The 27,787-nt window shown below is 46.0% G+C and overlaps 1 protein-coding gene across 1 annotated transcript in view; it reads left to right on the top strand.

Annotated features, from left to right (window-relative positions):
* Positions 1-27,787, top strand: part of LOC137419067 (uncharacterized) — a 246,618-nt gene that overhangs the window by 44,861 nt on the left and 173,970 nt on the right. The gene's annotated exons all lie outside the window — the stretch shown is intronic.

Below are 27,787 nucleotides of genomic sequence, written 5' to 3'. Positions count from 1 at the left end.
ACAAAAAGGTTGCAGAAAGACGAATACGTTACAAGTGTAATGTGTGCAGAATGGATTTTGCTTCAACAAGTAACATCAAAATACACATGAGGATCCACACTGGAAAACAACCCCACAAGTGCTCTGTCTGCGATAAAGGTTTCTCTAGTAACAGCCTTTTGAAAAGACATATGAAGATCCACACAGGAGAGCGACCGCACAAATGCTCGATATGTGATAAAGGTTTCTCTTATAAAGGGAATTTGAAATCACATATGAGGATCCATACAGGAGAGCAACCTCACAAATGGTCGATATGTGATAAAGGTTTCTCTCGAAAAGGCAGTTTGAAATCACATATTAGGATCCACACAGGAGAGCAACCTCACAAATGCTCGATATGTGATAAAGGTTTCTCTCAAAAAGGCAGTTTGAAAAAGCATATGAGGATCCATACAGGAGAGTGTCCTCACAAATGCTCGATATGTGATAAAGGTTTCTCTCGTAACAGCCTTTTGAAATCACATATGAGGATCCACACAGGAGAGCAACCTCACAAATGCTCGATATGTGATAATGGTTTCTCTCGAAAAGTCAGATTGAAAACGCATATGAAGATCCATACATGAGAATTGAAATCTTAAATACCAGGATATGACAAATGAGGTTAACAGGATTTCGAAATTGAAGAAACATGAAATTGTACCAGTGATAGTTGGGGCAACAGCGAATACGAATGATCAAGAAAACCCGAACTGAGTAGGTAATTATTTCTTTTTTTGTATACAAGATCGAGGCTCGTGAAAGAACTAACATTGATCACAAAAAGACAAACTGACACATAAAACATGATAAATAGTCCTTGAGCCAGACCAAAAGTAATGCTCCGGCGGGGGGAGTAATTCTCATTATGATTTTCCATTAGACCAATGTCTCAAGTGTCAGAAAAGGTGTGATGGACATCTGAGAACGGTAGCTTAGTGCCCGGATGGACGCCATCTTTGAAACCACCCAGCTCGAAAATGCCCATTTGGTGGGGTACATTGTTGCACGTGTATCTGGACTTCTATACTAGCTATCGATGTGCGGTTGACGACTAAATATACGTCCGATGTGTACCGTCTAAATAAAAAATAATATGAAGCATTTTGTTTTAGATTAATTATTATAAAAATCAATTATCGAAAAAAAATCATATATTTTTCAATATTTTATTATTAGACTTGTACTTTTTTTAGTGAGACAACACTGGTATGATTTTCCAAATTATGCATTGTGCTACACCGTTTATCTGTCTATAAAAATAACTCAAAAACTAAAACATATCATCCACCACGAGTTTACAACAAATAAATGTAAAGAGGCATAAAATGACTTAGGCCGCCGCTGGCATTATCTATTCTGACGATAACGCAAGTTAGGAATGTCGTACGGAGAGGATTTTAACACCATACGATATCTAATAAGCAGGCGGAAATTGTTACATAGGAAATCTGCACTTTGGTGGCCATCTTGGATTTCAAAATGGCCGCCAATTATATTAATTATTCATTACTAGAGTTTGGAAAGACGTATGGAGCTGATTTTAACACCATACGATGTATATTCCTAATAAGCAAGCGGAGGTATCATTGAACATGTCATGTTTTAGTCAAATAACACCGGTATGATCTTCCAAATTATACATTTTGCTAAACCGTTTATCTGTCTATAAAGATTTTCAGGCAATTTGGCCTGCATTATAATAGAGAACAACATATGCTATACAATATACAGTGCACACAAAGTTAATCATCAGAGTCGCCATCAGAGTCATTGGCATCCTGAGCCACGATAGCATCATCCTGCACCATGTTGGAGCATCCCTGCAGCTTACACACAACAGTGCACTTCAACCCATTCAGTATGCAGGAGCAATCTGACGGTCGACACGTCCTTCTGCATGTGCATGAGATGAGATTCAAGACGACATCTGGAGCTGGTAGACCCGCCATCCATCGGATTGTGAGCGAACCGCCATCATCGAGTTCCCAACCATGTCCTGCTGATGGTGTTGGGACGTCTGGTAGGTTTTCAAGGCTGCGTCGCCAGATAGCCGCCTGATAGTTGGCCCTAAGCGTATGCTGCATCAAGGAGTCTTCACAAGGCGGCAATTGTCCAGATTCGATCTGGCCCTTCTTTGCACAGAACATGTGATAACGGAGCGAATTAACACCGACGATCTTCGTGTTCTTGGCGTACAGCTGACACGTGAAGGCCTGTATGCTATTGAAGATGTCTGTTGGTACATTCCACGAAGATCCCAGATCTGTGAATGCTTGAAGATACAGCTCATTCGCTTGCACAAGCTTCAAAGCCTTTATCTTTCCTTGGCTAGCCAGAGCACTCACAGTGTCACACCCGCTCCATGCATGAAGCCCTGGCAATGCACTGCAAACTCCAGACCCCAATACCGCAGCCAACTTTCCAACGTCGATCATTCTGACTCGAACCTTTGTTCCTCGTCTGATGAAGAGCTGACTATCGATGGTTCTGCTGAGATGAAGACTGATGATCAGAACGTCGGTGTCATCTGCCACTAAGATGATCGTCTTGTAGTGGGTAGCGGCGTGCTTTGCGTGGAGAAACATACGCGTGTCTGCTTCCTCGTGGCTACATTCGAGTGCTTGCACCAACTTCCACCTATCGCGGGTCAGTACCAGACATTTTTCACCACAGGTGACATACAGTGTTCTGTTGCCTAGCTTTTCGCGATTTGTTTCATGTTTCCACGACTCCGCCAGAAACACAACCAGTTTCTCCTTTGTCTGGCTGCAAGCAAGGAGACGCCGCCAGTTCATGATTTTGTGTGCGGGTCTGATCTCGCTGAAACTGATGCCTTCATTTGAACCGCGGTTCACACGCTCAGCTGCTTTGATGGATTCTTCTGTGTATGTGTCAAAGACAACATCGATGCGCTCACTGCCTTGACCAGCTTGAAGCACTGCAGCAAGGATGCGGTCAGATAGTTCTTCGAACGTGTCGTTCTCGCCATGCATCTTTTGTATGAGAGCCATCGCATCAATTATTGTTGCACTTCGCTTGTCAACGTTCTCGGCTGGTTCCACAAGACCTTCCATGTGTTTCGCAAGTGCAGCTTTGTTCGTTTTTTTCATTGACCCATCAACGTTTGCCAAAGACCATGGTAACGGCCCTAGTGGGTGACAAAGGACAAGTTGCATGTCGAGGTTCCTTGTCTTGGCGATGAGTATCATGGTGGCAAACAGTTGTCTGTCAGCTCTCAGGACGATCTCCTTGTTTGTGCCCTTCACAACTTTCTGCTTGATCTTACCAAAGGTCTTCAAGTTTAGCTTGTTCAATGTGTCATGAAAGCCTGTTCCCTCTTCAAGACGTTTCTGGAAGCTTTGATACGCCGCTTCCCCCTTTTGCAGGGTGTTGAGTAGGTCATTAGAAACGTCCTCCCTCGCAGCCGCTCCGGTAGATATACTGAGAAGACATGACGGATCATCGGCGAATGGATTGGTCCAGTCATTTTCCAGTAGATCACAGATAGCTGTGACGCCAGACTCATCACGTTTGATGCGAGAAGTAGACAAGTCAGGGTGCTTGGCGTGAGATGTGTCGCTGCCATTCACAAGGATAGTTTCTCGTAGTTGCCTCAGTGCAGTAGCCCGATTTTCTGCAGTTAGATAGTATCGTGACACAGCCCCTTGTCGAAGACTAAAACCTCGTGTTCCTCCAGCTGTTTGCGTATCTTTGTTTACTGTTTCTTCTGTTGTCTGATCAACAGCGATTCTGGCAAATGGATTCCCTGGTCTAAGCTGTACGGAGAAGTAGCCTTGATTGAAATGCCTGTACAACTCGGGGCATGTTTCGTGGAGTTGCGTCATCTGTGCATAGTACACTGGTAGATATCTAGCATAGTTCACCTTGTTCATTGCGAAACACCAAGGGATCACTCTTCTGACACAAGCCAAGTGAAGCATCCAGTCGCCTTCTCTATCCGCACGAATCAACCCCAGCAGGGTCTCTACCATATCAATATACATCATCCAGAAGCGAGCCAGGTCTCCATGTTTGGTTCGCAGAAAATGTAGGTATTTCGCGAACATGTCAAAGCTCTGTACACATGAATCATCATCGAGAGCAGCAGCGAGAGTCTCGTGGCAAACATCCTCCTTGATGCTGCGAATTTTGAGGTCAGTGCTTCGAATCTGGGGTTCCTTGTCAGGATGATTGCTTTCTATCCACACCTGGAAGCCCTTCCAAATGATGCGCATTAGTGCCTCGTACATCAACTTGTGGAGTCGCACAGCACGGTTGTATTGCTTGCCTTCCAGAACCCTGTTGATGGAACCTTCAGCGATTACTCCTGACTCAACAGCTACATCCCGAAGGCCTGCATCTCCAAACATTTTCCCAATGCTCGACATGAAGTTACAGATGGTATGGAAGTTCCCCATCATGAGCACGATTCTTCCATATCGATCGACATCTTTCCATGCTATTTCGGTCACCTTAGCAAATAGTGCCTGGTCTAGCACCACCGGTATACGCTCAAGCTGAAGTGATGACATGATGTTCAGAGCTTCTCTGAGGATTTCTTGCACTGTTGCCATATCTGTGGCAGGCGCGTTTATAGTCGGCAGGTAGCCAACTACATCTTCCGTCACCTGAACACGATCTCTAGTCATGATGTTGAAACCAGTCCACGAACTGATTGTCTGGTCGCATGGTTCCAGCATGCGAGTCATAATCCATACGTGATTTCGGCGCTGCGCAAGGGATGTTGCGCCTGCAAGAGTGTCAGAAAGATCTGCAGGCTTGATTGCAGGTGGGCCCTCTCGTTTCCCACCGCTGTATATTGGAACTAAATCGCTGGATGACGGGATAGATCGCTTCTTATCTGCTTTGGATACTGCCGATGGAGGTTGGGGCGGCAAACACGACTGCGACTTCGGTTGGACGATGATACCGTTGACGCGATGCGATGTTCCGCCACCACTCAGCGATTCCTCTAGCCTGTCGATGTTATCGAATGCTAATACAGTCGGGACCGAAGGGTGCACATGTGACGGAAGTGGTACTGTATCTTTCTCCACACTTGCTAATTTGTCTATGCATAGCGCTGTCTCGATTTCTTCCAGAACTGTGTACGAACATCCGTGCCCGAGTCGATTCAATATTCTGATGACCTCTGTATTACCGGTGAGCGTTTTCATGACCCACGGAAGTAGGACATGCTTCGATGTTCTGATGGTACCCCGGTGTACAGCATTGATGATATCTTGAGCCATCGACCATACCAGTGTGTCGGCACGCGCAGAGCTACCCCCACTCCCGCAAATCAAAGTATGCAGAAATACACGAAGAGAATCTGGTATCTTCACGTAATCTGAAGTGAGTTCTGCTGGCTGAGGCGGCCAACGTTCATTGTAATGAGCATCTTTGATCTGGTGTCGCAGTGAAGTAGCTGCACGCACAATGTTACTTTCACCGTCCGTTCGTTCAAATGCTTTCACTTCTGCTTTCAGGTTTACACACTCTGCAGCAATCTCTCGCTTTGTCAGATTATCGGGCATCAAGTATACACGGTGTTTCACATTGAAGAAGATGAGCGATTCTCCAAACTCTCTTTGTAATGTGCGCTGCAGATTCTTCTTGATGGAGTCACGAACATCAACTGAAAATGTATCTGAAGACAGGATATCTGTTGCAACATCAACTATTGGAACAATCCTCGGGTTCAAGAACAAGTCAGTGCGAATGAAATTGAATATACATCGTATCATTTCTTTTTTCTCGATATTATCTTCAATGTCAGTTTCTACTTGAGGTTTTTGGGGCCGTGTGTAGTTTCTATAGCAGGAGAAGTGGTAGTGAGCCTCAGCTGCAACCATATCTCGTGTAGTCAATGCCAAAACTCTCTCATCATTGCGAGCTGTCGCAGCATCTCTTATTGTCTTATCTGCTCGAAGTTCAACAGCCAAGACAACTGTTTCACAGGTACGACTGCCTTTTATGAATTTTGAAGCACGCTGGCAAAAAATGCATTTATCATCGTAGACCGTTGAAGTTGATCCTGTCTCTTCCCGTGATGATCGCCGTCGCACCGCATCGCTAGTATCAACTGAAGAACTTCTAGCTGCATTGGTCAAAGTAGCTAGGTGGTTTTTGTGAGTGAAGTCTGATCTACAAGCCCTATGGTATAATATTGGAATATTAGGAAGTTCAACTGCGCCTTCTTGGACTAGCTTTAGAATTGGATAAAAGTTTCTAACTGCGGCTGCGTCACACAATGTCTTCCAAGAACTGTTGCCCGCTGCCTTGCTTAGTTCAGAGAGTGGCGACTTCTTGCTGCACAGGATGCACGTTCTGGACTCAGGTTCAATCATCACCCGTTTCGCCTCGACACCGGCCATCTCAGCTGAAAGAACAAAAAGACTGACGTTAGATTACTCCGATATCCGAAAAGCTCGCCAGCTTACATAGACATACTCATCCAAGTCAGTGAACATGTTAGATGGCGCCACAATACAACTCTATAATAGAGTTGTATGTGGCGCCATCTAACATGTTCACTTTTAGTTCTTAAGCCACCCACCCCCCCCTCCCCCCTCAGAAATTAATCAGGTCACCGCAACAAATCTCAGACTGAGATATAGAATATAGAATATAGATATAGAATAGACTGACGTCACTTTCGGCACTGGGTTCTGTGGGTTGATTATCGGCGGGAAATTCCAACTGACATAGTTTCGGTTTGTGGAAAGTGCATGCCTTTTCATATATTTTTTGTGTACACTCGTGGTGGATGATATGTTTTAGTTTTTGAGTTATTTTTATAGACAGATAAACGGTGTAGCACAATGCATAATTTGGAAAATCATACCAGTGTTGTTTCACTAAAAAAAGTACAAGTCTAATAATAAAATATTGAAAAATATATGATTTTTTTTCGATAATTGATTTTTATAATAATTAATCTAAAACAAAATGCTTCATATTATTTTTTATTTAGACGGTACACATCGGACGTATATTTAGTCGTCAACCGCACATCGATAGCTAGTACAGAAGTCCAGATACACGTGCAACAATGTACCCCACCAAATGGGCATTTTCGAGCTGGGTGGTTTCAAAGATGGCGTCCATCCGGGCACTAAGCTACCGTTCTCAGATGTCCATCACACCTTTTCTGACACTTGAGACATTGGTCTAATGGAAAATCATAATGAGAATTACTCCCCCCCCCCCCCCCCCCCGGAGCATTCACTTCAAAAAATGGCCGGTTGGCTCAAGGACTAAAAGGGAGCGGGAGACAAGACAGAGAGCAGTGACATTGGGAGATCTGTGGGAGGAAGAGGGCTTGGGGGGGGGCAGGCATGGGAAGGGTTGGGGGGAGAGGTTAAAAAAAAACACATGGACACTGCAAGGACTTCCAGAAAAGAAATTGATATTTCAAAAAAGTGGATCTGGGGTGAATTTAGCGGGGGTAGAAAAGATCAAGGTTTTGGATGGGGGAAGATAAAAGATGGTGGTGAACAGCTGTTTTAAAGACCTGGAGGGAGGGGTGGGATTGAAGAGAGTGAGGGAGTTTGTTCCAGAGGCGTGAGAAAAGAGGAATGAAGGAGTGAAGGTGAGCAGAGAGTCTTGGTTTTCACAGTTTCACCAGAAGAGGGTTGCAGGCTGATCTTGTGCGACCTGTAGGAATATTTGGGGGACAGAGCCCAGAGAGAGCTGAGGGGGAGCAAGGCTGGAGAGGAGTCGGTGCAAGACAGAAGCACCACCAACATGCCTGCGGTGAGTAAGTCAAAGGCCCTCCGAGTTAACTTCATTGTGGGAGATTCCAATGATTCTGAATGCTTTGGTTTCAACAGCGTGAAGACGAGCTATGTGTGAGGCAGGAGCACAGGCCCAGAGGGGAGAGCAGTATTCCATTGAGCTGCGGATGAAACCCTCGTATGTGGTGAGGAGCTCAGGTGTGCCAAGGAAGGACTTCGCACGACGGAGGATGCCCAGTCGGCGACTGGCTTTGGAGGCCAGATTTGAAATGTGGTTTTCCCAGGAAAGATCATGGCAGATAGTGAGACCGAAAAGCTTGAGTGACAGAACTTCTTGGAGAGGATTATTCAGAAAGTGGATGGGAGGGTTGTCCAGTCGGTCTTTTCGGAGAGACATCGTAAGAGTGTGAGATTTGTCAGGATTGAAAGACATGTTCCACTTGTTTGCCCAGTCTGTGATTTTGTCCAGGTCTGCAGAGAGTGAGGAGGCTGCAGATTGCCGATCTGAGGGATGAGGAATGGAGCGACAGAGAGTAGAGTCATCAGCAAAGAGATACAGAGGATTTTCAAGAGAGTCAGAGAGATCATTGATGAAGACCAGAAAAAGCACAGGGCCCAGAACGTTGCCTTGTGGATCTCCAGCCTGAATAGGAAGAGGAGATGAGAGAAACCCATTCAGGGCCACACGTTGACTATGACTAGAGAGGAAGTCCGCCAGCCATGCGTGGAGATTTCCATGGATACCAAAAGAGGGAGGAGAGTTTGGTGAGCAGAGCGGGGTGCCAGACCGTATCGAAGGCATGTGATATGTCAAGGGAGACTGCTCTAATTTCCTGTTTGGCATTGAGGACCTCCATCCATTGTTGAGAAAGCAGAAGCAGCATGTCCAGAGTAGAGTGTCCAGGTCTGAAACCAAATTGATGATCAGAGATCAAGCCATTGGAGAAGAGGAAAGATTTCATATCTGAAGCAATGATGGATTCCTTGACTTTGCTGATAATTGGGAGAGGGCTGATTGGTCTGTAGTTGCTGGGATCTGTTTTCACACCTTTTTTGTGCAAAGCGGTGATGTTGGCAGATTTCCAAGCAGATGGAAGATGACCTTGAGCAAAAGAGAGGATGAAGAGAACAGAGAGAGGGAGTGAAAGAGCTGAAGAACAAGATTTTAGGACCCGTGGGCTTTAACTTCAACAAGGAAATGATCAGAAGAACCGATTGGAACAGAAGAAGAGCAGCAGACATTTGCAGGGAAGTTAGTCATAATGAAGTCGAGAAGAGAAGATACTCCATTGACTGAGATACCAGTCGGGAAATTGACAGAATGTGTCAGTCCCAGTGAGTCGCAGAAGTCCTTTGCTGAGGTGCCTTGGCTGATGTGAGAGGAACCCACACCCAGCCAGCTGGCATGGTGACAATTGAAATCACCACATATGAGGAAGAGAGTTTGGATGAGTTGATAGAAGTCGGTCCATGTTGTCCAACAGCGAAATGTAAATGGAGTCATCACTGTTTGGAGGATGGTACAGAACACATATGAACAAAAGGTGGGAGCGGAGAGGAAGCCATAGCCAGAGGTACTCCTGGGGGTGGGGTGGAGAGAGGGCACTGCAAGGAGAGTGAGGAAGAGAGTTTTTGATAAAGATAGCCACCCCACCACCAGGACTAGGCTCAGGTCTATCATACAGGAGGAGGGAGTAACTAGGAAGAGATATTAAAGAATCAGAGACATCTTGAAGGAGGAAAGTTTCTGTTAAGCAGATCAAGTCTGGATTGTCAGAAGCAACCTGAATGAAGAGATCAATCAGGTTTGAGCGAAGGCCCTAGATGTTTGAGGTCCATACCGTTAAGGAAGAAGGATGGGGAGCATAGGGTACAGGAAAGGGGAGGGGAGGTGTAGGGTAAGATGAGGGGTGAGAGTGGGAGGTAGGGAGAGCTGTTGATAGTGTGTCAGAGATTGCAGAATGGTTAGGAGAAAGGGAAGGATGAGGAGGACAAATGGTTTGATGGTGATGGGAAGAGGCACAGTGAGGTGTTGTTTGAGGGGGCAGAGCAAATTCAATGGTTGGAGGAGGAGGGGGTATGTGATGGAAGGGAGAGGAAGTGGGGAGGCAGCAGCTTTGAGGAGGAGGAGGTGGGAGGGGAGAGAATTGGAGAAAAATCGTAGGGGGGGGGGGAATTCGAAGGGGAGGTGATGGAGGTGATTTGAAGGGAATGGGTGAGGGGGGAGATTTAGATTTGAGGGGGGGGGGAGTTTAGGAGGGGAAGGGTGAGGGGGGAAAATTGAAAAGGAGCGGTGAGGGGGAGTTTTGGACATGAGGGCTGAGGAGGGAGTTTAGAAAATAGATGATTCATTAAAAACGAACATTTGTAACAAACAGGGTTTATTGTGATTTTCAAGTCAGATATCTGTTTGAAAACGACAGAGGAGTAGTGGAATGAAGGTGAGTTTAGAGAATGCAGAAAGGAATAACTGTAAGAGATTGAATTTTTTTGGGAAATGGAATGCTTTGATGAGGAAATTGAAAAAAGCCTTTTAAATAGGAAGAAGAACAGCATGTTGTAATAAACCACTGAATAAAACACTGCAGGGTAACATTTAAACATGTTGTTATGTTTGTGGAGGTAGTGATATGCTGAGTCAGGTAGATTCGTATAGGTCGGTGCTCCGGATGTCGGGTAAGAACAATCACCTGTAATAAGTTCTGTTTGGCCAAATGTCGGAGTAACGTGTATTTTCGTCCCTGTCATGAGGGGGCAGGGCATGTTAACTAGCTTAGGGCGTAAGAATAAATTATCCCCGTAAATCTTACCCTAAGGGGTGTTGCAAAACATTTTACCTTTCTTTCCCCCGAGGCATGCTTCCTTTGATGCACATTTGATGCACAACCGTAACTGGTTCTCGGGGGAAAAAAAGGTAAAATGTTTTCCAACACCCCTTATGTGATCTATCCTTTGGCTCTTTTAGCACTGCACCATAAACACTAGTGAGAAAGGCCCATAAATTGCACTAAGTAACAACAATAAAACCAACCGGAAGCCAGTTCTGAACACTGCCGATGGACACCACTATCTACATCGCCTCACATAGCTCGGACAGGCTGAATACACGCCCCGGGGACTTGTGATTGGCCATGGCGGGGCAAGAAGCTACCCGCTGATTGGGGGAAGGAAGGCCGAGGATGAAGCCATGCGCCAATTGGCAAAGGCCACCGAGGACGTCAGAGGCGAGCAAGAAGAAGATTGGTGGAGAAGCACTGATTGCGTCACGACCCCGACGATAAAGGAACTCGAGGATGGACATTTCTGTCTTCTTGCCCTCCGCTCTTACCCTGGACTCTTGCTCTCTGACCCTCCGATTTTGTGCTGTTCTTGCTCTCCTCTAGTTCCCTTGTTCTTCTCCCTCGCATATTTGTTTTTGGACCGGCCGTGTACAGCCGCCACCGGGAGACGTGGAGAGTTTTGTCGTCGGTGACGACGCGTGGCTGGACAGCATACAGCATGTCAAGACCCCATGCGAGTGCTGCAACGTGAATGGGTGCAGCGAGGCCTGTTTCCTGCCAACGTGCGCGTATTGCATGCACCAGCCGTCGGTACCCCTGGAGCCTTGGATTCCTGACGAGGCACTCCCCCCCCCCCCCCCCCCGAGCTGATCAGAGCTAAGTGCACGATAGACACACAACCTATTTTTTTTCCAGTTATTTTATTCCCCATTTGTCCGTGTTATCAGTCTGGTGTGAAGGATCCTGGAGGAATTTAGTTTTACCGTTACGTTTTTTTGTTACCAGCATTTTATTTAATGAATATTTTCGTTATTTTCACATTTTAAATCCGTTTTCGTGTGAGTTATTTTCCGCAGGTTGAAGACTGCCTGGTGGGATCGCTCAGGTAAAAGCCTCAGCCTCCTCTTCCCCTTTCTTTCCCCGCATGTATAAAATCCGCATTTGGGCATTGCCTTCGGCTCGCTATTGGATATCCGTGATTCCCCCGGTATCAACCAAGGGGAATCGCACAACAATATTTAAACAAAACCGTGAAAAACGATCTGGGAAAAGTCCCTGAAGTGAGGGCGTGGATCAGAGAAAGGAGAAAGGGTTAAATTAGATGGAGGAAACTAGAATTTGAAAGAGGGGTTTCAGCTGGAGATGGAAGGAAGAGGTGGAAGAAAAGGAGATAAAGGGGTGGGGCTAGACAACAAGCACATGTGCCCTCAAGGATAGAACAAAATTTTTGGGTGTGTTTAATTAAAACGTTAGACAAAGGGTAGATGTTCGGGGAAGTTAGGGGGAGAAGAGAAAATCTAAGAAATAAGCAGTACAGCGAAGGAAAGAACTTGAATTCACAAAACACCGATGTGGGGAAGGAAGCCTCAAGTAACAGGCTGTGCCGAACATAAAATCATTGATTATTCACAAGTTTGCACGAATTGCAAACCAACACAAACTAGAAACACACAGTAATACATACACAATAAAATAACGAGTGGAATTTTGGCAAAGACATGAATGGGAAAATACTTTGGCTTTGATACCGTGCAGAGGTAAACTTAAAAAGCATTCCATGAATTAGTATGGCAAATAAGCTACAGGTGGAGGCTTTCAGAGGTTCAGTGAGGATTCTAAAACGAGCCCTCAGACCAAAGCTATGAGAATGACGTTTCACAAACTGGTTCATGAATAATGATCCTTTACTGAAAAAGGAGGTGGACATTTTGAGTTCTGGGAACACTTCCTCCCACTCGTAATACTCACCTATAGAGATAACCAACGAGAGCGTCCTTACAAATATTATATTTGTCACAAGGATTTTATTTCGAAACGGAGCTTGAACTTCCATTGTGCAACCCACGCTGGAGTGCTTGCATAAAAGGTGCTCTGACTGTGGGAAAAGTATTGCTGATAAAGGTTTGTTAAATTCACATAGCTTTACCCATATAGGGTTGTACGTGCCCCCCTTGTAAGCGATCCTCCGCAGTAGCCAAAGTATTCAGTGAACCAGTAAGGAGAAAGCCATCATGAAAGCATACATCCCTTTGAGCATATGCCTTGTTAGCACAACTTCTCAGAGTACCATCTGTAACCCCTGACAACCAGCCAGCACCCTGAACCCTTGATGAAAGCCATATGGCTGGCTGTCACCAGAATGTCCACAACAATGTCTGCAAACTGGTGTCAGAAGACAACAAGAATCTCAAAATTCCAACCCCATATGCGTCCTCAAACGAAGTTTAAAGAAAATAACATCTGTTTAAAAATGTAAACTTTATTAATTTGGTTTTCCATATTCTCATAATAGAGAACTGTTGAAAAATTGATGCCAAAAACTCAAATGGTAACAGAACGTAATCTCTCAATCTGATCTTGGATCTCATCGTGCTCCTTTCAGGGTCTGCCTTTGTTTGCCAGTTTGTAATAATTCTTGTCTCTGCCCTTGCCATGTACCCAGCCAAGTTCCATTTAAGATTTTGATTGTGACCGGTGTTTCAGAATTTTGTTTTCCATCTAATTTAGTTGTTTTTCTTGCCCCTTTTTGGTTATGCTCTGATGGCATCTTTCCATGGCAGTTTGAACATCAATTTTTCATCAATATTTGCTAAAGTCCATGTTTTATTGTCATGTGTGATATGGAGAGAGCACCCTTGTTGTAACATTGTTTAACAGAATAAGACTGCTGCCTATGTTTTTCATGAAAATTGAATTTATGAAGAGTTTCACAATAAAGAGAGGTCCTCAAAGCACAAAAGCACTCACTGTCTGTGTTATTGTGAATATGTAATGGCACATTATGATCAATTATCAGTGAGGGGAGAGTTTAGAGTTGTCCATATCCTCATAAGTAATCCTGATCAAATCCGTTTCTGGTGTTTGTTCCCCCTGCATCCCCTTCCCTTACCTCAAACAGCCACACAGCTGACTCCGAATGTGAAAAAGCTGAATGCCTCAACTCTGTGTTTGCCTCTAAATCTTGTGTCCCAAACCCATCCCAGTCTGTACCCACCTGTACCCACCAGCTGCACCTGAACTCGGTGCCCTTTCCTCCTGACAAGGTGAAAACGTTTCTGTCAACCCTCGACTCTGATTCTGCAACTGGACCTGACAGCATCAGCGCACGGGTCCTAAAATCCTGCTCTGCCTCTCTTTCACTCCCTCTCTCTGTTCTCTTCACCCACTCTTTTGCTCAAGGTCATCTGCCATCAGCTTGGAAATCAGCCAACATCACCGCTTTACACAAAAAGGTGCAAAACAGACCCTTGCAACTACAGACCAATCAGCCTTCTCCCAATTATCAGCAAAGTCATGGAATCCATCATTGCTTCGGATATCAAATCGTTCCACTTATCACAAGGCTTGATCTCTGATCATCAATTTGGTTTCAGACCAGGTCACTCTACTCTGGACATGCTGCTTCTGCTGTCTCAACAATGGATGGAGGTACTCAATGCCAAACAAGAAATTAGAGCTGTCTCCCTCAACATATCACGTGCCTTCGATATGGTCTGGCACCCCTCTCTGCTCACCAAACTCTCCTCCTATGGTATCCATGGAAATCTCCACGCATGGCTTGCGGACTTCCTCTCTAGTCGTAGTCAACGTGTGGCCCTGAATGGGTTTCTCTCATCTCCCCTTCCTGTTAAGGCTGGAGTTCCCCAAGGCAGTGTTCTGGGCCCTGTGCTTTTTCTGGTCTTCATCAATGATCTCTCTAACTCTCTTAAAAATCCTCTCTATCTCTTTACTGATGACTCCACTCTCTGCCGCTCCATTCCTCATCCGACAGATCAGCAGTGTGCAGCCTCCGCACTCTCTGCAGACCTGGACAAAATCACAGACTGGGCAAACAAATGGAACATGTCTTTCAATCCTGATAAATCTCACACTCTTACGATGTCTCTCCGAAAAGACCGACTGGAAAACCCTCCCATCCACTTTCTGAATAATCCTCTCCAAAAAGTTCTGACACTCGAGCTTTTGGGTCTCACTCTCTGCCATGATCTTTTCTGGGAAAACGACATTTCAAATCTGGCCTCAAAAGCCAGTCGCTGACTGGGCATCCTCCGTCATGCGAAGTCCTTCCTTGTCACACCTGAGCTCCTCACCACATACAACGCTTTCATCCGCAGCTCAATGGGATACTGTTCTCCCCTCTGGGCCGGTTCTCCTGCCTCTCACCTAGCTTGGCTTCACGCTGCAGAAACCAAAGCTTTCAGAATCGTTGGAATCTCCCGTGATGAAGCCAACTCCGAGGGCCTTTCACTTACTCACCGCACACAGGTTGGTGATCTTTCTGTCTTCTACTGACTCCTCTCCGGCCTTGCTCCCCCAGCTCTCTCTGGGCTCTGTCCCCGTAATATTCCTACAGGTCGCACAAGATCTGCCTGCAACCCTCTTATGGTTAAACTGCGAAAATCAAGACTCTGCTCACCTTCACTCCTTCATTCCTCTTTTCTCCCACCTCTGCAACAAACTCCCTCATGCTCTTCAATCCCACTCCTCCCTCCACGCCTTTAAAACAGCTGTTCACCACCATCTCTTATCTTCCCCCATCCAAAACCTTGATCTTTTCTACCCCCACTAATTTCACCCCAGATTCACATTTTTGAAATACCAACTTCCTTCCTGGAAGTCCTTGCAGTGTCCTTGTGTTTTATACCTCTCCCACCTCCCCCCAAGCCCACTCCCTCCCACGGATCTCCCAATGTCCCTGCTCTCAAATGTTGTGTTTGTGTGCTTCCCCTTCTCTCCCCATCTTGTCTACCGCTCCCCTTATTATATACTTTGTGTGTCTGTTCGATTTTTTTTTGTTATAAATGTTAGCTCTTTCACGAACCTCGATCCTGTATTCAAAAAAAAAGAATAACCGCGAGTTGTTCACCAAACCAGTTAAAAGCCTTTCATAACATTTACCATAATGACCTGACTACCCTTCAAGCCATCACTGATTGCTGCCAAGCAGCTCAGTTGCACAGGTCCCAATGTGGAAGGCCACACAGCTTGTTGCTGCCACATATTTCTCAGGATCAATGATAAATGCATTGTCAATGGAGTGAATACCTCAGAACAAAGAGGGGAACTAACCCCCCTTTTCCTCTGCCTCTCGCCCCCCGCCCCCTCCCAAAACGGTTGAGATTTAAGCCGATGTGGCCACTGGCCAGACCAAGAAGTAAGAACTATTCCGAAAAAAATATATATATATAAAATATAAAAACAGATCATTGCAACTACAGACCAATCAGCCTGCTCCCAATCATCAGCCAGGTCATGGAATCCATCATCACATCATTCCTTGACTGCCCCCAATCATCAGCAAGGTCATGGAATCCATCATCACATCATTCCTTGACTGCCCCCAATCATCAGCAAGGTCATGGAATTCCATCATCACATTACTCCCTGACTGACTGACTCACTGACTGACTGACTCACTCACTCAATCACTAACCGACTTACTGATTGATTCACTGAAACACACTCAACTCAATGACTCACTCACTCACTCCCTCACTGACTGGCTCACATAACTCAATGACTGACTCACACAACTCACTCACTGACTGACTCACACACATACATGCACACACTGTCACTCCCTCACTTACTTACCTGTGGACACTGCTCGATCGATACGTTTACCAACCGGATTAAAGTCTTGGTGAGCGAAAAACGACCTTTGTGATGTATTGCTGTGTTGCATCTGCGCATGTGTGAATAAACAGTTTGAAGAATGGCGACGTTCGTGTCGTTCGTGTATCTCCTCGCCTCGTTCGGTTCGAGGAGAACTGAACATTGTGGTGACGAGGATAAACGGCGACATGAGTTTTGAACTGACGGACTTTTTCTTCTCTTCGTGACGTCATGGCCACGTTTGGCACAGTTGGAGAGTTTCAAGCCGAAGCGGAGGAGTGCTCCCTTTATGTGGAGCGGATGCAGCATTATTTTGCAGGTAACGACATCACGAGTGTGGAGAAGCGAAGATCGATAATCCTGAGTGTTTGCGGGGCGCCGACATAAAGTGGTCCAGGGTATTGGCACGACATTTCGTGTACCTGAGCATACCTATCGTGGTAGAGTTTTTGTGAGTAGCGGTGCCCCTCCTGTTTCTCGGAGATGAGGTTGTCATCGTCATGCATGTTGGCAATTCTGGTTGGTACTAGTGATTTGATTTTTCTGTCCATTAGGAGTTGAGCAGGACTTGCCAAGTTGTAGCTCACCAGGTTAGAACGCCCAGCTAGCAGTGCCAGATGAAAATCGTTCCCCGCACTTTTTGATTTGCGGAGGATAGATTTCACGGTCTCGACTTGGTGCTCAATCAATCCATTAGATTTTGGGCATGTTGGGGATGACGTGATGTGGTCAAACTTCCATTTCCCAGCAAATGAATGAAATTCTGCGCTAGAGAAATGAGGACCATTTATCATTCATAAACGTATCAGGAATTCCTAACTCAGAAAAAAATCTGTCCCAAGGTTGTAATAATCGTGCGGTGGGGGTGGTCTTGAGCAGTTTGCGAACAATAGGAAATTTGGAATAATAATCTGCGATGACAGCCACTCAGCTGCATCGAAATAGAACAGGTCACATCCGACTTTGCTCCATGGTCTGAGCGGAATGTCATGTTGCTGTCGTGGTTCAGGCAGCTGAGAGTTCCAGTGTTGCTGTCAGGTAGGACAGCATTCCACTAGCCGAACAATGTCCTTGCTCAATGCTCATGTTATACCAACACATAGTTTCCTTCGCCAGAAGTTTAGTTTTCTCGTGCTCAAAATGGCCTGAGTGGATTTTCTGTAGAATGTCGTTTTTCTGGTTTTTTGGGGGGTTTTTTTGTATACAAGATCGAGGCTCGTGAAAGAGCTAACATTAATCACACAAAAAAACAAGGGGAGCGGCAGACAAGATGGGGAGAGAGGGGAAAGGACAGGAACACAACATTTGAGAGCAGGGACATCGGGAGGACTTGGGGGGAGGTGGGAGAGGAATAAAACATATGAACACTGCAAGGAGTCTGGGGTGAATTACCGGGGGTAGAAAAGATCAAGGTTTTCGATGGGGGAAGATAAGAGATGGTGGTGAACAGCTGTTTTAAAGACCTGGAGGGTGGAGTGGGATTGAAAGGAGTGGGGGAGTTTGTTCCAGAGGCGGGAGAAAAGGGGAATGAAAGAGTGAAGGTGAGCAGAGAGCCTCGACTTTGGCAGTTTAACCATAAGAGGGTTGCAGGCAGATCTTGTGCGACCTGAAGGAAGATTGGGGGGACAGAGCACAGAGAGAGCTGCGGGAGCAAGGCCGGAGAGGAGTCGGTGGAAGACAGAAAGACCACCAACCTGCCTGCAGTGAGTGAGTGAAAGGCCCTCGGAGTTGACTTCATTGCAGGAGATTCCAATGATTGTGAAAGCTTTGGCCTCAACAGCGTGGAGCCGAGCAAGGTGTGAGGCAGGAGCACCAGCCCAGAGGGGGGAACAGTATTCCATTGAGCTGCGGATGAAAGCCTTGTATGTGGTGAGGAGCTCAGGTGTGCCAAGGAAGGACTTCGCACGACGGAGGATGCCCAGTCGGCGACTGGCTTTGGACGCCAGCTTGGAAATGTGGTTTTCCCAAGAAAGATCATGGCAGATAGTGAGACCCAAAAGCTTGAGCGACAGAACTTCTTGGAGAGGATTGTTGAGAAAGTAGATGGGAGGGTTTTCCAGTCGGTCCTTTCGGAGAGACATTGTAAGAGTGTGAGATTTGTCAGGATTGAAAGACATGGTCCACTTGTTTGACCAGTCTGTGATTTTGTCCAGGTCTGCAGAGAGTGATGAGGCTGAAGACTGTCGATCTGAGCGATGAGGAATGGAGCGGCAGATAGTGGAGTCATCAGCAAAGAGATAGAGAGGATTTTCCAGAGAGTCGGAGAGATCATTGATGAAGACCAGAAATAGCACACGGCCCAGAACACTACCTTGGGGAACTCCAGCCAGAACAGGAAGGGGAGATGAGAGAAATCCATTCAGGGCCACACGTTGCCTACAACCAGAGAGAAAGTACGCAAGCCATGAGTGGAGATTTCCATGAATACCATAGGAGGTGAGTTTGGTTAGCAGAGCTGGCTGCCAGACCGTATCGAAGGCACGTGATATATCAAGTGAGACAGCTCTGATTTCATGTTTGGCATTGAGGACCTCCATCCATTGTTGAGACAGCAGAAGCAACATGTCCAGACTAGAATGACCTGGTCTGAATCCAAATTGATGATCAGAGATCAAGCCATTGGAGAAGAGGAAGGATTTGATATCCGAAGCAATGATGGAATTCCATGACTTTGCTGATAATTGGGAGCAGGCTGATTGGTCTGTAGTTGCAAGGGTTCTGTTTTTGCACCTTTTTGTGTAAAGCGGTAATGTTTGCTGATTTCCAAGATGCTGGCAGATGACCTTGAGCAAAAGAGAGGGTGAAAAGAACTGAGAGAGGGTGAGATAGAGAGGCAGAGCAGGATTTTAGGACACGAGGGCTGATGCCATTTGGTCCAGTTGCAGAATCAGAGTCGAGGTTTGATAAAAACTTCTCCACCTTGTCAGGAGAGAAGGACACAGAGTCCAGGAGCAGTTGGGTTCGACTGGGAAAGGTGGGAACAGAGAGAGATGGGTTTGGGACACAAGATTTTGAGGCAAACACAGAGTTGAGGCATTCGGCTTTGTCACGTGCAGTGTCAACTGTGTAGCCATTTGAGGTAAGGGAGGGGATGGAGGGGGGAACAAACACCAGAAACGGATTTGACCAGACGCCACCAGGATTTGGAGGAAGGAGACAGGTTTGAGAGTTCAATCTTGAGTGTGGAGAGATAGTGCTTCCTGGCACTCCTGAGGGTGGAAACACACTTGTTTCGAGCTTTGTGGAAGGAACTGAGATTGCCTTCAGTTGGATTTGCCTTCCAAGATGCAAAGGCAAGTTGTTTCAGGGCAACTGCCTCACCACAAGATTCAGTGTACCATGGACGGGAGGAAGGGTAAGACAACTGAAGACGAGATGGGATAAATCTGTGCATGAGAGAGAGCAGTTTGCTTTGGAAGAATTCCCAGGAAGAATTGATGTCAGAGGCATTAGAGATGGGAGACCAGTCCAGTTGATTGATTGCTGCTTGCAGACCGTGCCAGTCGGCCTGAGTGAAATGCCAGACTCGTCAGCACTGAGGAGGCTCTCTGAGAATGGCCAGTGTGATGTCCACTTTAACAAGCACATGATCAGAAGAACCGATTGGAGCAGAAGAAGAGCAGCAGACATTTGCAGGGAAGTTAGTCATAACCAAGTCCAGAAGAGAAGATACTCCATTGACTGAGATCCGGGTCGGGAAATTGACAGATTGTGTCAGTCCCAATGAGTCGCAGAAGTCCTTTGCTGAGGTGCCATGGCTGGTGAGAGATGAACCCACACCCAGCCAGCTGGCATGATGACAGTTGAAGTCGCCACATATGAGGAAGAGAGAGTTTGGATGAGTTGATAGAAGTTGGTCCATGTTGTCCGACAGAGAAATGTAAATGGAGTCATCACTGTTTGGAGGACGGTACAGAACACATATGAACAAAAGGTTGGAGCGGAGAGGAAGCCGTAGCCAGAGGTACTCCTGCGGGTGGGCTGGACAGAGGGCAGTGCAGGGAGAGTGAGGAAGAGAGTTTTTGATAAAGACAGCCACCCCACCACCAGGACGAGGCTCAGGTTTCTCATACTTTTCGGGATAATGACTCTCTGACCTTTAAGAATTGCACCATTTTCAATTGTCAACTCGTCCCGAAAACTCCAGTGTGTCCTCAAAGCCTCTGGGAGGTCCTCAGACGGTCTGGCCATCCACTGATAATAAAGTCTCGAAGTTGATTCAGGTCAGAATCACGAAGTGTTTCCTGTTGTGGCTGAGAAAACTTCTCAGAGGAGAAACGATCAAAGTCAACATGCAAATCCAAGTCAATTGTCGTTGTGTTGAGTGGACTAGGAAGGCGGGATGGCCCAATGGGCCATCGGCAAGCTGATTGTCTGCCCCAGTGCGGTACTTCGTTGCAAAGTTATACCCTTTGAGTCTGACAAACATTCGTTGCAATCTCGGTGGGGCAACGATCAATGGCTTGTTAATGATCATCAACAATGGTTTATGATCGTGAGCACAATGAAACTGACCATACAGGTAGGCATGGAACCGTTCAATTTGAACACAATGGCCAATGGCTCACGTTCAATGGTTCAATGCAAGTGTATCGTTGTTCAGCATCTGTTAGGGTTTGCTTGCGTATGCCACTGGCTTTAACCAGTTTCCATTGACCTGAAGCAATGCTGCACCAAGGTCTCGAAGACTGGCATCACATTGGAGGTAAACTGGCTCCGATGGCTGATAGTAGTTATAACGTACGGTATTACCTCCCCAAACCCCGGTTACGGTGCCCCTCAGAGTCTCGAGAGGGAACGCGGCAGAAAGATTTGTTATCTGATTTAATGCAACTCCCACGGCTACCTCGAGGCGGGAAGTTAGGTTAGTGAAACCCCATCCTCTGGGTCAAGGCATAGTCATCTGCCACTGTTGCTGCCTCATACACTCAGGTGCTTTTTTTCATGCAAATTAACTTATTGTCCGCGTGGACACACTGTTTAAATTATTTCACCAAAATCAATTTTCGTAAACGGTTAAGTCTTCCCCTATCTCTTTCGAGTCACACCACCCATCAAACATAGTTTCCTTCTCTCTGGAAAACTCCACATGGGTCTCACTCTCCCTCTTCCTGGTATTCCTAAATTTTTATCGGGAAGCTTCAGGGACCAATTCATAGGCTTTGAGAATGGATTTCTTAACTGTCTCATAATCTGCACATTGGTCAATCGGTAAAGCCGAATAGATATCTGGAGCTTTACCCACCAGAACACTTTGTACTTACATAGTCCAGGACTCCTTAGGCCATTTTAACATCTGAGCCACCTTTCCAAAGTATAAAAAGAACTTGCCTACCTCCTTTTCATTAATAGTCCAGGCCCTGGCATAGAAACCCGTATACATCTTAGAAGGCATAGACTTTGACCATTGATTTGAGTATGGGATGCCCCTAGCTTCAATAAATCTACTAGGTGGAATTCCTGAATTTGTAGCATAAGCTGAAAAATGGCCATTTTCCAAAATGGCCACCACGGCGCCAGTGCCAAACAAGAAATGCCTATAAGTTTTGATAGGAACGTAGTATATGGATGATTTTGGTGTATATTATGGGGTTTTCAGGTATGCCCAACACAGTGGTGGTGTCAAAAATATTTTAGACGTTGCCTAGTTACCGAAATCCAAGATGGTCGCCACCCGAATTCCGCCAATCAAGAAAACGTGAATAAATTTTCATTCAAATGTAGTAGATTGATGATTTTAGTGTCTATTTTGTTGTTATCAGGTATGCTCGACACAGTGGTGCCATCTAAAAACATTTTAGACATTACCAAGTTCCCGAAATCCCAAATGGCTGCCACTCGAAGTCCATCAATCATGAAAACTCATCTAACTTCTGACAGAAACCCAGTATATGAATGATTTTGGTGTCTATTATGATGTTTTCAGGTGGGCCTGACACAATGGTGCTCCCAATAAACATTTTAGATGAAAACCCCATAATAAATACCAAATTTGTTTCTCATTGATATCCTCTCCTAATTTTCTCTCATTCTTTTTCAGGTGATTCAATTCTGAAAGGTTTGAAACATGGCAGACAGCACCACACCAGAAGGACTTAACCTCCTTATTTCAACGCTTGTTCCCGCTCCTCTTCACCCTGAAAGATGTATTGTTTGCCAGAAGAAAGGCAATAAAACAGAATCGCTCCATGGTGGGGGGGGGGGGGGGGGAGGCAGGTAGAAAACGTGTCCGTGATGTAGCGGAAGTGAAAGATGATGATCTTAGCAAACGGTTGAAAATTATTGGACCTGATTTTGAATTCAAATACCACAATACCTGTTCTTGCTCTAAGAAATACACTGATGTACGAAATCTTCCAACCATTTCTGAAGAACCTGCTGCAGATGAGGTACCTGAAGTACTATCTGACTTGACTGCTCACAAGCCATCCACACGGAGCTCTACCATACCTCGTCCTGGACCCAGCACTGCTGTTGACTCAAATTATATAGAGTGTGTCATACGTGCATGTGATAGGGTCTGGGCCAAACAAAAGGGGAAACAGGTGCGGGAAAAGTTCAGACTCTGTAAGGTCAAAAGTTGGCAGAAGTTTTTGGAAGCAATACACTATCATAAAGATGATGTGTATGTCAGATGTGCAGACTTAGGCAGTCCTGAAGATGTACATGCCGCAGATTTATATTGTCATGTGTCTTGTTTCAAACAATATGAGTAGGGAGATAATGGGGCTTCCAGGACACCCATGTATTTAGATGGGACTTTTCCCCAAACTGCCCATTTTTCCCCCGTTTACCGCGACACCCCCTTCTCCTTTTACATGTAAATGAATGGGGGAGTCCTTACTTACCCTCCAAGGACCACGCGACATTCAAAATTCCTCATTGATCCTATGAATATTTGCTCATTTTCTAATTTTTTAAACAACTCCATTCTCTTATGGAACTCATCCCCATCTAGGATATTGATAAACTTTACATCAAGTACCTTTCTCTGTGCGTTTATAAAATGATATGTTTCACGGAGGGACATGGTCTGTCCTCCTCCCGTTCCACATACCATTTTAAAATTATAATATTTATTATCCGGTTGATAACCATCAAAGTTCTCACTCCACTCTAATATATTTTTCTTCCCGCCCTCCATTACCCCACTTAACAAATGATACGTTTATCAGTCTTGAGGATCTTCTGACCAGTGATCCTCTCAACCTCTCGGATCTGGTATTTCTCACACTCATTTTTTTTCCATTTATATACCAAGGTTGATTACACCTCCACCCTTTAGTCTGGTTAATACTTGGTTCTATCATTTGTTTATTTATAAAAAAGGCGGTGGTAGCCCTTAAAATCCCTAACCCCATTATCTTATCATATATATATATATATATATATATATATATATATATATATATATATATATATATATATATATATATATATATATATATATATATATATATATATATATATATATATATATATATTGTTACAGATCGCGGTTTAGATGTTATGATGGGCCGAGCGGATGGTCCAACCTCGACCGAACAGTTACTCCCCGATTAGAACCCAAACGTTGGCCGGATCGCACCACAGATATTCAATCGGGAAACCTCTAAAGCGACCGAAAGAGAAGGAAAAAGAGAAGAAGACAGAGTACGGAGGAAGAACAGATTTATTATACACACACAAGCAATGGATGGAAGAAGCAGTCACACAGTGAATCGTTAACTTATCTATCTATAATTCCAGTAATCTCTGTGTGTGTGTCTGTATGCGACCGCTGTTTCTCGACAACTACCGGTCCGATATATTTGAAACTTGCCAGGTATATTGCTGGGGACCCGAGGATGTGCCTTTTCAAGGTTTTAAATTAATCGGACAAGTAGTTACCGAGCTATGGCGATTTCTTTACCAAACTCCGCAAGCAGTTCGCTTTGGACCAAACCATTGCATGTAAATAGAGGGGGGGGGGGGGGGATTGTCACCGTACTCGCAAGCCGTTCGCTTTGGACCAAACCATTCCATGTAAATAGAGGGGGGGGGGGGGGATTGTCACCGTACTCGCAAGCCGTTCGCTTTGGACCAAACCATTTCATGTAAATAGACGGGGGTGATTGTCACCGTACTCGCAAGCTGTCCGCTTTGGCTTTGCGAATGGACCAAACCATTTCATGTAAATAGAGGGGGGGGATATAATTTTAGATATATATATAGTACGGGCATGCCCTAGTACTACTCAATTTACTTAACCCCAGGACAACGATTAGGACAGACGACGTTCACACTTACACGGGGGAAATTGCAGGCAGGGATGGCGGAGGTGGGTTGCTGGAGAGGGAGGCAGGGTCGGAGGTAGCAGCTCACAATCCTTCGCGTTTTTGGCGGGAAAACCCTCGGTCGCGTCGACGCTGCTGATACTGTAGACGTCACGCGCTGGCTCAGTCACACCTGCTCCTCTCCTTCTGGTGGAGCCATCTCCCTCCTCTCAGCGCGTCTCTCCAAAGGCTGTTTCCTTTCCACGTACCTCTCCTTTTTGGCTTGGAGCGTCTCTCCTCTCACAGCTCACAGTTCAGCTCACAGTTCCTCTCGCATGTCACCTCTTCGCTCATCTCCCATCTGGTGAAGCAGTCCCTTTCAGTCGCTTTTATCACTCGGGGCAGAATCAAGCCGCCGGCTGCGAGGGCACGCCTACCGGGTCGCTAACCGCGGTGCTGGTTGGCTGTTAGGGCTGTCCGATTCCTCCTTTGCTCATGGCAACGTGCCACGCCTGTGAGTTGGCGGCTCCTACCCCCCTCTTCTCCGAGATGAGCACATGGGCAATGGCAGCTTGCGGGATTGAACACCACTCGCACCCCTTTTGAAAGGAACTTTGGAGAGCGGAGATGTTTGGGGAAATTGAAAGGGCCTACGCTTATTTTGTTTGATACAATGCAAAGTCAATCTAGTGGGAAACACATATTTAGCCTACATAGAATAAGGAAATACACTATTTAAAAAGATATATCGTGGCCTGTGTGTAAGTTTCATGGAATTAACTAGGAGGACGGCTGCGACCATTATTTACATTACGAGGGTGTTACACACAACAAAACCATACTTTTCACATTCGTTACACTTCCTCCAAAATTGTTACACTTCTCAAAAACCGTTACACTTCTCAAATTCGTTACACTTCTCAAAACCGTTACACTGCACCCTCCTTTCTTCAGGCCCGTTCGGGCCTACAAAACTTTAACTTAGTGTGACACGTAGGTGTAATTCCCTCTACTTTTAACCTGACCCTGAGTGTGACAATCTTAAAACACAAATAAGTATGTCCCCCTATTGCATTGCACCCTGTCTAACAGACTCAAGCCCACAGCTAACCGAATTACGGAATTATTCTCAAACTATACATTTACGGTGGGGAGCATTATTTACAGTAACGTTATTTCTTATTTACAACACAACCCAGGACCTGTGTTTTTTTTTGGTTTTTTTTCTTTGTAGGGAACAAGAAAAAGAAATTCCTGTTGGGAGGGAGGAGACAGCACGCATTGCATCGATGCACCAGTACCAATACCACCAAAGCACCCAAAAGCACCAAAAGCACCACAAGCACCACAAAGCACCACTCGGTGCACAGTCACCATGCATGGTTCATAATAAATACAACAAAACAACTGGTGGTGGTCTTCTCTTTCTCTGCTGGGCCGATGTTCTTCCCGACGTCTTCTGGCTTCATGCGGCCTACTTGGAAATATAAAAAGCACAAACTGTGTCCATTTTTATTTAGGGCAACAGGGGCCAACTAAGGGTGGTCCACCTGTTTGGCATAGGTGCCACCTTACCGAGGTCCGCAAGCAAGATTCCCTGGCCACTATGGCCAGTCTCCAACAGAGGTGCTCTGCCCCAGAACCTGGGGTCCATCAAGTGGTACTTGGCCGCAGAACAGCGGTCCATAAAGTGGTACATCAACGCAATGCATGCTGGTTCTGGGAATCTATTGCGCACAATGGCCACCTCCCGCACGCTCCCCTCGGCCCCCAATGGTGCACAGGTCATGTGGGAGACAAAAGAGACAATTGAGCGAGGGGTAAGGTCACAAGGGTACACATCAATAAGGCAATGCAAGGCGAAATGCGTACGGAGGGCGAAGTGAGAAAGCTCGTCCCTACCGTACGTCATCCCCCTGTCACCTACACTACCCTTGCCCTTACCCCATATGTACAAAAATCTACCCATTTACAAATTCGTCACTACTGTCACGTCTTCCCCATATTTCTCCTATACCAAATTCGTCTCCACAATCCCTCTAACCAAAATTTGCCATCACCCAATTCATCATCAATCCTCATAAGGAGGAAGAGATGGAACAACAAAGCACAATGTCACACCCACGTCATGATGCGTCTCACAATCCAAACATTTGCAGCATAAAAAATAATCAAACCATGGCATGGTGTGGAGTACCTGTCACCTCAGGTGAGTTGATGCAGATGGTGCGAGGAGACTTCATCCTAACTACTTTCTAAATGACATTAACACACTTTACACTACCCGGGGTCTTTCCCTGCCAATCCATTGGCCACTTATACTATGGGTTCTAACAACCAATTCCCATTGACCAAACTGTGGTGCTTCTCAATTTGGGGTCTCACTCCCCCGATTCATCTCCCCGTGCCCTTGCACAATTTCTGGGCTGTGATGTGTAGCTCTCCCAGCAGGTCTACCCACCTGCACACCTCCACCACTGCAGTTGCCACCCGAGCTTACCTAGCTCCTCACCCTGCCTAACTAACTGGGGACAGCCCCTCCTGGCTCTGTCACCCCACTCGGTGCCCTCTGGCACTGGGCTACCCGGGTCCGTCCTCCGGATCCTCGGGCCCCATCCACAACAACTACTACCGGCTCCCAGAGCCCACCTGCGGCCTCACCTGGCCGACATCCTCACAGTGGTGGAGCGCCCAACCAACTACACACACTAACAGGCTACACGCCCAGCCATTTCCACAACACTAATGCACCCATCCAATCACCATTCTTACACCCGCACCACAGATGCCAATATCCAACCACAATTTACCTATACCCTCTACCTAACACTTACACTACCCGCCCCGGGTATCCGTGATGGGGGTCCATCCTTCCCCCATTCACACCTTCGCACCATCCACTCCACTCCACAATTTCCACCATACTCACTCCACGACCATCCATTCCAATACTCCATTTATTCCACACTACCATTTATTCCACATCGCCACATACACCTGTTGTTGCACACCTGTGCAATCATACCTGGTGCCACCTGCACCCTCCTTTCTTCCTGGACCATTTGGTCATCACAATACACACTCACCACTACTCCCTCATACACTGCTCCACACACCTGTTCAGTTGCACACCTGTGCAATCACACCTGTTCAA

Source organism: Myxine glutinosa, chromosome 1 (assembly GCF_964187855.1).
Source record: "Myxine glutinosa chromosome 1, kmMyxGlut1.1, whole genome shotgun sequence".
In the NCBI taxonomy this organism is placed as follows: domain Eukaryota; kingdom Metazoa; phylum Chordata; class Myxini; order Myxiniformes; family Myxinidae; genus Myxine; species Myxine glutinosa.
The sequence above is the reverse complement of the archived record's forward strand: the minus strand, read 5'-3'. Positions and strand labels throughout refer to the sequence as shown.